The sequence below is a fragment of the Tupaia chinensis genome, unplaced genomic scaffold (genome assembly GCF_000334495.1).
Source record: "Tupaia chinensis unplaced genomic scaffold, TupChi_1.0 Scaffold144233_1, whole genome shotgun sequence".
Lineage (NCBI taxonomy): Eukaryota > Metazoa > Chordata > Mammalia > Scandentia > Tupaiidae > Tupaia > Tupaia belangeri.
Window position 1 is genome coordinate 1 of NW_006204091.1, and position 15,568 is coordinate 15,568.

The 15,568-nt window shown below is 37.1% G+C and overlaps 1 pseudogene; it reads right to left on the bottom strand.

The window, feature by feature from the left end:
* Window positions 1-442: 442 nt before the first annotated feature.
* LOC106733610 (vomeronasal type-2 receptor 116-like) lies at window positions 443-15,220 on the bottom strand (annotated as a pseudogene).
* Window positions 15,221-15,568: the final 348 nt, after the last annotated feature.

A 15,568-nucleotide genomic window follows, 5' to 3' on the forward strand; every position in this document is an offset into this window, starting at 1 on the left:
GCCATTACGCTAACTGCTGGTTCCCTTAGAAGACAACTGATTTTAAGTACTGAAAGCGACAATAACTTTGATTTTCTGGATATCTTTTGTAGGTTCTCTTTATATAATTAATGAATTCTGAAGAGCATCTCTACACACATTCTCAATTATTCCTGACTGTAGAGAAGTAAATATCTTTATAGGTGAGCACAGTAAATAATTTTTTAAAAATTAGCAATTAATTAGTACCCACAATGTAAAATATAGCCATTAATCTAAGATACCATTCATAATTGAAAGTTTAGTAACTGTCAAAGATTAGATGCATACAATAATAATTTTGAAAAATTAATTTGAGAAGTCAGTCATCTTCAGTTACTTTATAATATGAGAATATACAAATAGTATGTTTTTCATCCAAAACCCTAAAATTGTGATACAGGCTTATGAGATAAAATCTTACTTTTATTTGAGAAGTCTTCTGTTTTTTAGTTTTCCAGCAGTTCTTATCAGGTCTTAAGAGAATAATATAGCATTTGGGCACAAAGATACAGCCTAGGAGCCCTGCACTGAAGGCCAAGATGGAGAAGACCTCCACAGCCACCATGAACTTCCCCTTAGTGCTATGGTAAATGGGGACAAATGTGACCCAGACACTGCAGAACACCAGCATGCTGAATGTGAGGAACTTGGCTTCATTGATTGTGTCAGGCAGTTTCCTGGCCAGGAAAGCCACATTGAAGCTCCCCAGAGCCAAGAAGCCCAGGTAGCCCAGGACACAATAGAAGGCAGTGACTGACCCTTTGTTGCCCGTGATGATGAGGTTTCTGGGCTCAGAGTGTGAGTCTATGTCAACAAAAGGGGGAGAGGTTCCCAACCAGATTCCACATGTAATTATTTGGATCAGGGAGCAAATGGAATGACAAAATTGAAGACCCCTGATAACAGCAAGCATCTCATTGTTCTTCCAGGCTTCATGGCCTTGAATGCCAGAATCACAGTAATTGTTTGGCTAAAACACTGGAAACAGCCACAGTGAACACAAGGCCAAATGTGACTTGTTGGAGAACACAGGTGATGGTGTTAGGATGGCCAATGAACTGCAAGGAGCAGAGGAAACACAGCAAGAGGGAGCTGAGCAGAATAAAGCTCAGAGCCTGGATGTTGGCCTTGACAATGGGAGTGTCTTGGTGCTTCACAAAGACCACCAAAACAACAGTTGTGAAGACAAAGAAGCACAGAGCTATGCAGGCCATGGTTGTCCCCAAAAGCATCCTTAAATGCCAGGAATGTCATAGGCTTGGGGAGGCAGTGAGTCCTTTCACTGTTTGGATACTCTTGAGCTGGGCACTGGACACACTGCTTTGCATCTGGTGACAAAACAAAGATCTAGCAATTTACATTCACAAAATAATTGTCATGTTGAAGGAAATGGTCACTTTTATGTAATTTTCCACAGATACATCCCTGAGGTAATACCAAGTCATACCAAATTAAGAGCGTGTGTTGATGACATGGGGAGAATTCTTTCAGCTGTAGATAACACCAAAGTCATCTGAAACTAGATTTCAACATATAAGGATCTTCATTGGCCCATCTTGTGGCTGTCAACAATGTTACCAAGGATGAGGATTTATTCTAGACCTCTTCTCTACACTCACCCAAGTTTTCCTTATGGTAAACCTTATATTTCTATGGCTTATCATATTTGTTCATCCCAATAGAAGTGAATAGTTTTCTTATTAATATTCAGAGAAAGATAACTTCACCTTATTCTCCTGAAATAGCCTAAATTCTATCTCTATACTAATTTCTATTGATTTTTTTGGCATATAACATGTTACTTTGTGTACAGACTTTTCTCATTGTACATTTTTATTTTTCTGTCAATATTATCATAAACATTTCTATGTGAAAGTGAAAACAGTTTTCATTTAAAACATGAATCTTGAATGGAATTTAATTGCTCCTATAGAGGTATTTTTTTGAGAAACTGGTATTTTATTTATATGATGAAAGGATACAGTGTTCTTTTTGAGGCATCCACTTATATAAATATTAAAACATTGTTAATTTTTTAAGAGACTGGTAATATTTTTGCCTTTGTACATTACAAGGTCTGTGTTGCAACTACTCACTTCTACTGATATGGAGCAGGAAAGCAGTCACAGAGATTACATATACAGGCATATTTGTGTTTCAGTTAACTTTTTATTACAAAAAATGAGTGATGTATTTAATCCTATCTAAATTATTATTTATTTATTTAATTATATTTGCTAGTACTTAGGCAATAATATTGGGTTGTCAGAAATGCCATGATATGTTTTTTGCATAGAACAAAACTACATCATAACTCTTCCAACAACCCAATATCTTCTCAAACAATTATGGTGGGAGCCATCAGGCGGCATGGTAGTTAAGGTTCTAGACTCCCACATGGCTTATTGCAATTTGAGTCTCAGACCTGGTGACTTGCTTTCTCACTTTTCCTTTCTCTTTCTCTCTTTCTCATCTCTGATTAGTGTACATGAACTGTAGAAAATTTTAATAATAATAATTAATAAAATTAAATAAAAGCTTTTTAGAAAAATAAGAATTAGAGTGGTAGTCAATCACATTTTTTTTCTTGCACTACCTATTCCTATTCCAAGAGTCAGCAGATACTCCTGGCTTCTGTCTCAGGAATAGGTTTGGTACCCACATACATGTGTATGTTTTCTTCTGGGTCCAAAACCCTTTCTTTCTCTATTCATATTTCCTTTCTAGTTTTAGTTTTTAAAGTATTACTTATTGAATTTTATTAATATTATATTAAAAATCAGTATAGGGCATGTACACGCACCAGAGAGAGACAGAGACAGAAAGAGAGGGAAAGTAAGAAAGCAAGTCACCAGGTCTGGGATTCTAACCATGGCTGTTCATGTGGAAGTCCAGAACGTTAACACTCAGGCCAACTACTTGCCCCTGTTTTTCTTTTTTTAATTTGAATTTGCAAGAAGGCATATTCATTTACTAGAGAGACATACACAGAGAGGAAGAAAGTGAGACAGCATCGCCTTCATGAAATGGTTATGGCACAATTCTTTATGCACCATTTTTTCCCTCTTATTGGGATTTTGAACAACATACAAACTTTTGTGGTGTTTTCCAAGTCATCTCACTTGGGACCTACATCACAATTTGGGTCATGTGGAATTTGGCTACATTAATAGCCATGCCATGGACTGGCTTTGTACCTCAATTGTTATTTCTTATTTGCACAATTATTCTGTTTGGCAATTTTTTAACAAAATAAGTATTCTTATTTTTAGTATATTCTAACCTGAACATAAATAAATATTTATTTTTACCAGCGATAAAAATAAAATGATTTTGGGAACCAACAGTTAGCGTAATGGCTATGTCGCTGGACTCCCACGTAGTTGACAGCGGTTCACGTCCCGGACCTGGTGGCTTAAAACTCATGCCAGGTGCGTGTGCGTGCATGCCCAAATCCCAAGAGGAGAATGGAGGAGAAGGGATTGCGGTGTGACCATCCACCCTGGGGGGTGATTTCTCGCTTTCTCTCTCTATGTCTCTCTCTGCCTGTCTGGCGAGCGCACGTGCCCTATAGTGAAACACCTCTCCAAAAAAAGAAAAGAAAAGAAAACGATTTCTACTATTAGATTGTCTGGAATTTTAAAATACTTATGGAAAAATTAAGACCATATTTATTTCTTATGTATTGGAAAACATAGAAGCATGATTATAATTATTATAATTTTTCATTTCATATTTTACAATACCACATTTTATTTTGATAAATAATTGATAGTATATTTTGTATAACAGTAAATTTTGACGTGCTCAGATGTGAAATTTCTTAGAATGTTGGGTCTTCAATCTTTAAAATATGTTTCTTTTTCTTCCTGCAATATATTTCAAAGTGTTGTATTCTAATAGTAATCAATTCTTTATACTTAACTGCACAGATGTTTGAGCATGTTTGAAAAAGTTATAAAATATTTTCTTAATAATTTATCTGTAATTATTTTGTGCTTATTATCTGAGGATAAAAGTAAAATTCAAAGTTAAAGGCACCCGCAGGTAGTCTAGATGAATACATATCCTCCCTTTCATGACTAGCATGATCCAGTATGAGATCTAAGATTGACACTGTCTTACTCAGCACCAAACTCCAAAGCTGTCCATTAGAAATAGTTTCACAGTTGAGCCTAATAGAATGAGCAGGGTCAGAAAACAGCTTACACATAATAGGTAGAATAGTGTTTATAAAATAAATAAATCAAAACAATGAACATGTGAATTAAGAATAATGGTGTTCTAAGTTTCATTTCTTTTTTTTTTAAATGTGTGTGAGATTTTTACTATAGGGCATGTGTGCTCACAAGAAAGTCAGAGATACAGAAAGCTAGAAATCACACCCCAGGAAATATGGCCATGCCACAATCTGTTCTCCTCCTTTCTACTCTTGGGATTTTGGGCACACATACACATGCACCTGGTGTGACCTTCAAACCTCAGTGTTGGGAATTGAACAGTGATCAGCCACATGGGACCTGCACAGTGATCAGACCATGCAACCTGCTGGTTCCTATGTTTTATTTCTAATATTAATATTTTCATTTTTATTGAGAAATAGTAGGGAATAACAGTGTAGTTATATTTCAAACTTGTTTGATTTGAAATATCTGACTCTGGGCAAGAAGCACAAATAAAGCAGCAAACAGGTCTTCCTTCTTGAGGAATTTTCTGGAAGCCTGGAACACAACTGTGGCTACACACAGATTCAGGAGTCTGAGAAGAAAAGAAAATTATTAGTCATTATCATGTATGTTATGAGCTGTTTTTATGGGATGTCTCTCTTTTTCTTTATCTCAAAGAAAATTTTGGCCTTTAGTATTTCATTGCTGTTTATTCTATATTACCTGAAATGTTTAAATTAATTTTTTAAGGGAGATGTCTTGGCTATAGAGTGCATGTTCTTGCCAGAGAGACAGTGAGACAGAGAGAGAAAGAGAGCAATCACCACCTACGGTGATTACTGCACTGCAATCCCATCTTTATTCTCCTCTCAAGAATTTTGGCATAGATGCACCTATACCTGTTGTGACTTTTAAGCCTCAAGGTTCAGGACTCAAACTGCAGTCAGCCATGTGGGAGTCCAGATCTTTAACCACTATACTGCTTGCTATCTCCCCTTAATTACACTTCTAATTAAAAACTAGTTTACTTAGCTTTCTTATGTTTTATTATTTTTTAATAATTATTTATTCAATTTATTGTTATTTTTTTAATTTGACCAGAAGGAGAGAGAAAGAAAAGTGAGAAATCAAGCTATCATTTCTGAGACTTGAACCTCAATTAGCTGTGGGAGTTTGGTGCTTTAGCCACCTGCCCGTCCCCTTCATGTATTAGTTACTGAATATTTCCAAGATACCAAATTACCTTATTCCATAAATGGCTAAAAATATCCCTTGTGTCATTATCTTCTCTTATGCAATCACTTCATTCAAAATCATTTCGATGCAGGTTTTACATGGTAAAAACTCTGAAAAGTTGTGTTCCTGAGAAAATTTATACTATATCTTCATATCTGGTTGGGTAGAAAATTTTAGATTCTAGATTTTAGAATACCTAATAATGTGATATGTAGATACACAATAAAAAGTTAAATTAAAACTCATGGGTCAACAGATATATGATGAGCATGTGGTTAATCTATTTTTGAATTCTGAGACCAGTTGAGCACTGTTTTTCTCCTATTAACACAGTACATGTGCATAGCATATTCATATAAATCTTCTGCAAAATCTAATTGTCTGAGATTATAGTCAATGCTTTGAAAAGTCTAGTACAATGGAGATTGATATGCATGGGGCTGGCAAGTACTATAGTGGTTTAGACACCAGACTCACACATGACTGACTATGAGTCAACCAGCTGAACCCAGTGGATTGCTTTCACACTTGTCCTCTTCCTCCCTCTATGGGCAAATTGAAGAAGGAAGAAGCAGAAAGAGAAAGATAAGAGATAATAAAATAAATATTAAAAAATAAGAATTGTTTTCAAAATGACAAGAGAAAATATGAATGGTATTTACAAAAATATAAATGGTACTTTAATCTATAATCTATAATCTACTTGTTTTTACAGTATATCAGATGATAAGAAGGACTTTGCTCACAAATAATAAAAGATTTCAGGTTATAAAGTAATTTTTTATATACACACACACATATATAAATATATATGCACATAGTTTATATATATATGTGTGTGTATATAATATATATACACATATATTGAGCAAGTTACTTTTTCATGTATATTATATATATATATTATAATATATGATAGTGGTACTATAAGATAATAGGTTAGACTGTATAGATTCCATGTGCAACGTGCCATATCAACTATGGTTGTGGAAGTGCAATCTATGTTGTTCATACAATGACAAAATTCTAAAAAAATGCATTTCTAGGGGACCAGCAGATGACATCATGGTTACATTACTGGACTTCCACTTAGTTGATCCCTTTCCATGTCTCAGATGAGAAGATTTAAAACTCACACCAGGTTCATTTTTGTGTGTCCAAAATCCCAAGAGCAGAATGGAAGAGAAGATTGTGGCATGGCCATCCCCCTGGGTGATGATTTCTCACTTTCTGCTTATCTCCCCAGTGAGGTCATGTACCCTAGAGCGAACATCTCTCTACAACAAAAACACACACACAAAAATATATTATTTTTTTTTCTTTTTCTTTTTTTGGAGAGGTTTTTTTGTTATAGGGTGCATGTGCTCACCAGAAAGACAGAGAGAGACAGAGAGACAGAAAGTGAGAAATCACCCCCCCAGAGGGGATGGTCACACCACAATCCCTTTTCCTCCATTCTCCTCTAGGGATCTTGGGCACACACACACATGTGCCCGGCATGAGTTTAAGCCACCGGGTCTGGGATGTGAACTGCGGTTGACTATGTGGGAGTCCAGCAACATAGCCATTATGCTAACTGCTGGTCCCAACAAAAATATATTCTCAGAAAATATTTCTCTTATTAAACAATGTCCAGTTCTGTATACTTAGCCATCATCTCGCTGATATTATTAATTGCACTGCTGCTTGAACATACATAAGGAAACAAATCAGCTAAGAAGAACCATAAGTTTTGCTATAGTTTAGAATGTATATAAGAAAAATTGAGTAGCACAAAGTCTGGATGTAAAAGGCACATTTTATTATTTTAATTTGTATTTTCATTGAGGCAAGAGTTTAATTAATTTTTCTGTAGGTACTGCATAGTCATGTGTGTTCACTGGAGAGAGACAAGGTCAGAAAGAGAATAACTGAGAAATTAATCCTCAGGGGGATGGCTACACCATGATCTCCTTCATTCTGCTGTCCTGATTGGGGCATGCATGTGCACACACATGTCAGGTATGATTTTCAAGCCACCAGATCCAGAACTCAAAGCATGGGTGGCCATGGCAGAATCCAATTCCTTCACTATGATGTCACCTACTGGTCCCATAAAAATCAAATTTGGTGCTGAGTTAAATCAGTCACCCAATTTAATTTCATAACTCTGTTCAGATCCCTCTGTATTTATTTTGTTTTTGTTTGTTTCTTTTAGAGGGTTTTGCCTTAGAGAGTGTGTACTCATGAGAGAGAGAGAGAGAATGAGGGGAGAGAGAGAGAGACCATGAGAGGAAAAGTGAGAAATTATTCCCTGGGGGAATAGTTATGCTGCAATCCCTCTTCCTCTTTTCTCCTACTGGGATCTTGGGCACATTCATCCAGCATGAATTTCAAGCCACAAGGTCCAGAATTTGAACCACATTCAGGGATGTGAGAGTCCAGTGACATACTTACTATGCAATCTGCTTACCCCACTTCTGTATGTATTTTATATTGAAATGACATTGTACCTTTTTGAAATTAACAGGCCAGTTTATCACCTCTTTATTGATGACCAAGCCTTGATCATGGGTGCTCCTGTAGACAAAATTACCTACTTTAACCAAAAGCCAACTGTTATTAGAAAATCTCACAAAGTTGTGAATATCATACTGTATTGTATCTCTTTTTTCATTGAGGGGCATGTTGTATCCAATGCTATCTGTCAGTTGACTTTTCCTCAGAAATGGATGAAGCTATATTAAAGACAGGGTTTAAAAATTAGTACCACATATCTATCAATTGACCCTATTTAAACATTGTTATCCTTAAGTTTACTTCTTTGTAGGAGTTGAATTTGGCCTGAGTGGTCACCTGCTCAGGACTCATGTGAGATGAGCTCATTTTATTTCTTCCTAAAAATAACGGAGGAGTGGTTGTAGCTCATCAGAAAAATTCTAGGATGTTTCTCAGAGGGTGATTTGCACATAGATTCTCATAAAATCCAGACTGTTAAAATCTTGTTTAGACTAACTGGAGTCTAATCTTGGTCATTCATAAAGGGCACAGATGAAGCCAGACTGTAGAGTGGTTAAGGTGACTGAATCACACATGGTCAAGTTGGTAACTTGAGTCCTGCACCAGCAGCTTACAAAACACACTGGGTAGGGGCAAAGGTGGTGTGGCGGTAAGGTGCTGGACTTCCACATGACTGCTGTTTGAATCCTGGATGTGGTGGCTTGCTTTCTAACTTTCCCTTTTTCTTTCTATCTCTGTTCAAATTGTAAAAATAATAAATAAAATAAAATAATAATACAAAGAACACCCAGAACATGTGCGTAAATGTCCAAAATTGCAGATAGAGGGAGCGATGGAGAAATGATTGCATCATGACCATTAGCAAGGGGGAATGATCTCTCACATGTGGGAGTGCAGTGTCTTTACCAACATACCACCTTTGGTCCCTTGTAGAAAAAATTTTTACAAAGGCAGTATAGGAATGGTTTCTTTTTTTTTTTTTTTTCCTTTGGAGAGGTTTTTGTTATAGGGTGTGGGCACTCATCAGAAAGACAAAGAGAGACAGAAAGCAAGAAATCACCCCCCAGGGGCGATGGCCATGCTGCAATTACTTCTCCATTCTCCTCTTGGGATCTTGAGCATGCACGCACAGACGTCCAGCGTGAGTTTAGGCCACCGGCTTCAGGATTCAAACCATGGGTGATTACATGGGGGTTCAGCGACATAGCCATTAGGCTAACTACTGGTCCCTGGATGGATTCTTGATAGTGGTAGTGTAAAGGTATGCATTTCTCGAAGCTTATCCAAATATGCACATTAAACATGTACTTTTTAGGAAACTATTTACATCTCAATAAAGCTCCTTAAAAGGGAAAAATATGTTTTGTTCTTTATCTTTATTTTGGACTTCTTTCAGTAAGAGTATTATTAGCATCTGACAATACAATTAACAATTTGTGACAAAATATAAATTTAAAACTTTTAAATTTTAAAATGGTGTTTCTGGTGTTGTGTTTCTTACTGGGCATGTGTGTTTTCCAGAAAGAGAGTGAGAGGGAAAACAGAAAACATCCCTCCATGGGGAATTGTCAGGCTGGAATCTCTTTTCCATGTCTCCCTCCATATTGAATTTTGGCATGTATACATACATTCATGTCTGGCATTCTTCTTAGGTGTCCCAGTCTAGGCCTCAAGCCGTGAAAAATCCAGCCCACAAAAGACTTTTTTTTACAGTGTTATTTATTTATTTTTATCTATCATCTTTATTTTTAATTTGCTATAGGGCACAAATGCTCATGAAAGAAAAAGAGAGAGAGAGAGAGAAAGAGAGAGAGAGAGAGAGAAAGTGGGAAAGAAAACTGCCAGACCCAGGATTGGAACAATGATCAGTCGTGTGAGTGTTTAGCAACTTAACCAACACACCATTTTCTGGTCTCACTCAAGAGATTTTTAACAAACCACCTTATCCTCTTAACTTTTGAACTGGTGACATTGTTTTGCAGAAAATATTTAGCTATTGTTGTTTATGCAACTGTTCTTTCAGTCTTTTAATTATTAGAACATTACAATATTTTCCACATCTACATAACCATCTTGACAAAATGACTTGCTTTCTAAGTCAACTTCAAACTTTCTCCAAGTGTAATTCAAATATCATTCTTGCTGTAAATCAGACAGAAACCATACTTTCACAACTTTATTTGTATGTATGTATACTGCAATTACTTGTTTTGCTCAATAAATTTGTTTAATGTATTTGTCCCATTTTGATAAAGATGTTTCATTTAAAAATTTATGAATTTAGTGTTTATTTTTAAAATTATTCATTCTATTTTATGAATTATTATTATTATTGATTTTTAGGTTTGCTGTAGGGCATGACTAGTCCCCAAAAAGAGAGAGAGAACAAGAGAGGGAAAGTAAAAAAGCAAACCACCAGTCCAGGGTTTAAATCACATTCACAGATATGGGAGTATGGTGACTTAAATCATCATGCTTGTTTCTGGTTCCATAATTTGGTATTTATTTAAAATATAAGGCAACAAGAATAGCCTGAGACTAAATGACTCAAAGTTGTTTTGTATTTTAAAATTGGATCACTGTTCTTTCCTCCAGGATTTTTTGTAGACGGTAAAATCAGTTAAGTCTAAAAGAAATTTTTTTCCATAAGTTCATGTTAGAATATTATGTAGAACTCATTTTTTTCTGCATCATGAGTATTGCATGGAGGGATTATGTCTCACAGCATCTGTACCACTAGAGATAAAATAGATACGATCATTATGTCAATAATCTGTGATGTTGGATGTATTCCTAAAAAACATAGCTTTTTTCCAGTTTTGATCTTTGTTCTGTCAAATATCTTTTCTTTGACGTTTTTCAGTATTTCGTTGTACTGATGTTATGAATTTTAAAAGTTTGTGAGAAGAGTAGTTTCTCTACTTTTCAGAGCGACAGAGAAAGAAAGCAACTTTCATGGAAAATAATCATGGAGCAGTCCATTCTCCTCCACTGACAAATATGTGTTGAGAAACACATACATTCTTGGTGTGTTTCTCAAACTCTGGGTCCAAAACTCAAGCTGCAAGGTTGGCCAAGTGGAATCTGGCTACATGAATCATCAAGTCATAGGGTCACCCCAAATACTTTAATAGTTAAGTATCTATTGGCAGAATTCTTTAAGTAGAAAAGACAATGACCCATATACCTCAGATAAAAACAACAAAAATCAAAAACATTTTCTGTAAATTTTGCCTAATCTTGATTTTGAAAAGAAAACATAGGAGTGTGTGTGTGTCTGTGTGTGTGTGTGTGTGTGTGTGTGTGTGTGTGTGTGTGTTTTAAATACCTTATCAGGGACCAGTGAATGACATAATGGTTACATCACTAAACTCTCTTCTAGTCAATGGTGGTTCAAGTTCCAGAGGGGTGGCTTAAACCTTACACTGGGCATGTCTGCATGCATGTCCGAAATTCTGAGGGGAGGAATAAAAATAAGGAATTGTGACATAGGCAGGCCCCCTGTGAGGAAATTTCTCACTTTCTATCTTTCTCTGTCTTTCTCACGAGCCCATGTACCTAAAAGCAAAAGTCTCTGTGTCTAAAAAGAAAAAAGAATCTCAGCATATGGTATGGTGGTTAAGAACGTTGGGTTTCCTTATCACCTAGCATGATTGATTGATTTGAGTTCTGAATCCAGTGGCTTGAAATCATGATGGGCACATATGTTTGCATACCCAAACTCCCAATAGGAAAATGGAGAAGAAGGAACTGTGGTATGGCCATCCCCTCTAGAAGGTGAATTTTCACATTTTCTCTTTCTCTCATTTCTCTGATGAGCACCCAAGCACTATGAAAGAAGCTAAAAAGCAAAAACAAACATGCAAAACCCTTCAGGAATCAGCAGGTGCTGTGGTGGTTATGGTGGCCTCTCTTGTGGCTGACCACAGTGCTAGTATTAGACCTGGAAGCTTGGAAAGCACACAGGCATGGATGCATGTGTGCTTAAACACAGGATAAAAATGGAGTAGAATGGATTGTGGTGTGGCCATACCCACTGGGAGGTCATGTTTCACTTTCCCCCTCGCTTTCACCCTCTGATGAGTGCATGTGTCCTATGACAGAAATCTTAAAGAAGAAGAAGAGGCAGAGGAGGAGGAGGAGGTGGAGGAGGAGGAGGAGGGGAAAAAGAAGAAGAAGAAGGAGAAGAAGAAGAAGAGGAGGAGGAGGAGGAAGAAGAGAAGAAGATGAAAGTTGAAAAAAAAAGAGAGAAAAAGAAGAAGAAAAGGGAAAATACTTTCAAATACTATGAGTGCTTGTGATTCATGTTTACCTGCCAGGGAAGAATAGTCTGGTCTGCATCTACTGGAGATCTCATTTCTATTTTCCACAAAAGCATCTTATAAGGAACTTGAGCCACGACAGGCACAGCATGATAGATAAAAAAAAGCTGGAGTCAGACACGGTCATCATGTCCAAATCAGATGGTAGAAATTCTAGGGAAGAATTTGGTGGGCAGTTTTCAATTTTGGCACATAGTGATCCAGCAAGTGAGCGAAAAAAAAAAAAAAAAGTAAGCCTAGAGTTTACTGAAGTAAAAATCTTCTGGGTATTGGGAAGGATTTCCTGCCTTGAAAAATTGTTTAAAGCCAAGAATTTTTCTTTTCTGGTTTGAAAATAGACTTCCGTGGAAAAAGTATGGCATCTTCTTAAAATTAATAAAAATACGTTTCCACACTTGGGAGTGTAGATTTCTCATAATCCATACCTTTCCCCAAATTAAATACAATTCTTTTACTCTTACTAGGGTCTGGACACTGCCTTCATCACCATGATTATATACACATTTGCAGATGACACTCTGATCCTCAGCACAAGAGTAAAGTCACATGATAGAGACACCTTTCATAGGAGGGAGTTTTTCTGTAAAGGCCACACAGATATCCTTTTCTATCATCTTTGCCCTTACATCCTGAAGGAACTGCTCCCCTTGCATATCATCAGATACATAGAGTGCCACTCATGTCCAGCCAAAATGCAGCAACGACCAAATGATTCCATGAGTCAGAGAGCTGTCCTTGGTGGCCATCTGGTAAATTGATGGAAATTGGTCTTTATCACTAAGGATGGGATCAAAAGGACCATATGTGACCTGAATAAGAAAAAAAAAAAAAAAACCAAAAACTAATTCTGACCTTTGTGAAATTTTGGATTCTCCCACTTAAATGGGGAGGAGATAATTCTCTACCTGATAAGACCATAGAATGGGGTATTGAGTAGAGAGAATTCATGCTGTGGAACTGATGATATTCTGTCATCACGAGCATCAAAAGACTGTTTTTTCAGTCCCGTTTCTTTTGAGAAAGGACCTGTGCCTAATCCAAATAACAGTATGGCTCCCAGACCAAAGCATATGAGTAAAAGTTTAAGGTTCAATACCTGTTTCAATGTCTACAGTGGGAACTGAGGAATGCATATATTTATTAAAATGGCACAACAAGAAATTGGTCATTCTGCCATCCTGAGCTCATGTGACATATGGATCAGAGGTTTCCTTTCCTAGCAGTCAAGGAGAAAAATGTCAACTCTGAAAAAAAAATTAATTTTAATGCGATTTTTAATCACTATAGTGCAACCTATATTTTCTTAAAACACAATTACTTAGCCTGTCTGATGTTTCTTAAATGTAATTTTTTAAATTTTATTTTGGAGAGATTTTCACTGTAGGGCGCATGCGCTCGCCAGACAGACAGAGAGAGACATAGAGACAGAAAGTGAGAAATCACCCCCCAGGGGGGATGGTCACGCCACAATCCCTTCTCCTCCATTCTCCTCTCGGGATCTTGGGCACGCACGCACACACGCCCGGCTTGAGTTTTAAGCCACCGGGTCCGGGACACGAACCGCGGTCGACTACGTGGGAGTCCAGCGACATAGCCATTACGCTAACTGCTGGTTCCCTCTTAAATGTAATTTTTGAAGAACAGGATTCTCATAAGCTGACTGTGTATCCCAGTAATGTCTCCTGAAAGTTTTATTAGACAGTTTCCCTAGAAGAATCTCTGAGGTGGAGTTGTTATGTGGAGAGTAACTGGAAGTGATTTAAAGAGATCCACCTACCTGTGTGTGAGGAAGGCCAGAGGGAGCTGGCAAACTTCAGTTACTGTAACTGAGCCATAGCCAACTTGGAGGCTCTCCAGTGCTGGAATGTCCTTTCTTTGTTCAATGACATAATGAATAAAATTTTTATATCTTTGTATCTAATTGATCTCTGAATGTCCCCTGACATAGGCCTCTCCTGAGATGAGGTAGATATATGTTTGCTGCATACTATTTAGGAGACATCTTAAAGTTGGTCATCGATACTCCCATCAGAGGGGCTTGAATATAATGGCCATGGTCAGAAATTTGGGTAAAATTTAAAAGATTCCACTTCTTTGATAAATATATCTGTGACTACTTAAACTGATAGCAATTTATTGCCATCTGGCTGATTAAAAAAAAGTTGTTATATGGACATTTTATAGAAACTTGCTTTTTTTAAATATAGAGAATAACATGGCATGTTTCAAAGAAAAAAGATTCCACTTCTCTACTTATTTTTAATTTGTTAGAGGGAAAATGGAATCATGTGTGCTTATCACAAAGAGACAGAGGGAAAGTAAATAATAATTTCTGATAAGTGACATTCATGACAGTATCCCTTCTCCTAAAGTTTTACCTTATTGGGACTTTGGACCTGCAACCACACATGTCAAATGCGCTCTTTAAGCTACCTGGATGAAAAGTTGAATCATGTAGTCAGCCATGTGGGATTCAGCTTCATTACCCACCATATCAGCAGCTGTCCCACCCCTGCTCTTTTTCTTTCTCTCTCATCTTTGTACTGTTAGCAATTTCATTACTTAAAAAATTTCCTGTGTCTTGGGACCAGCAGTTGGCATAATGGCTGTCACTGAACTCCTATGTAGTGACCACAGTATGAGTCCCGGCCCCAGTGACTGATTTCTCACTTTCTGTCTCTCTGCCTCTCTGTCTCTGTCTTTCTGGCAATTGCACACACCCTATAGCAAAAACCTCTCAAAATAAATTCCTGTTTCTTTTTTCCTCTGTTTAAGCAAATTGTGTCCAAACAACCAAGATAGGTGTTGAGGGACTCCAGGGTTACAAAAATCCAGATTCTACATTTTCTTTTCTCACCTGTGAGAGAATAGCATCAGGAGCTATCCAACTTTCATTGTCTGACCGGAGAGTACACTTACCTGTGAGCTTTTGTAGAGCTTTAAAAGGGTTCCAACTTGGGCTGAAAATGTTGGCATTTTTCCTGCAATGATAGCAACAGGTTGTTTCTGTGTCTGGCAGTTGTAATTTGGCAGGGCCTGATTCCCTCCAGAGAGCAAAAACAGAGCATTTTCTCAAGGTCTTCTGTCAGTGGGAAATGCATCATAGAAATCATAACCCAAGAAAATGTTGGGTAGCAAATGGAGGCTCTTATTGATCTCGTCGATGGCAAAGTAAAAGGCCAATACATATTGGTAGTTCTTCCATGTGAACCTAAACCGAAGGGGACAGCATTAGATAATACAGTCAAGTCATTTGATCCAGGGGGAACTCTTCAGCCAAGCCATAAGTCACACAGGTTTAGGCCTAGGCTACCATTCAGAGAT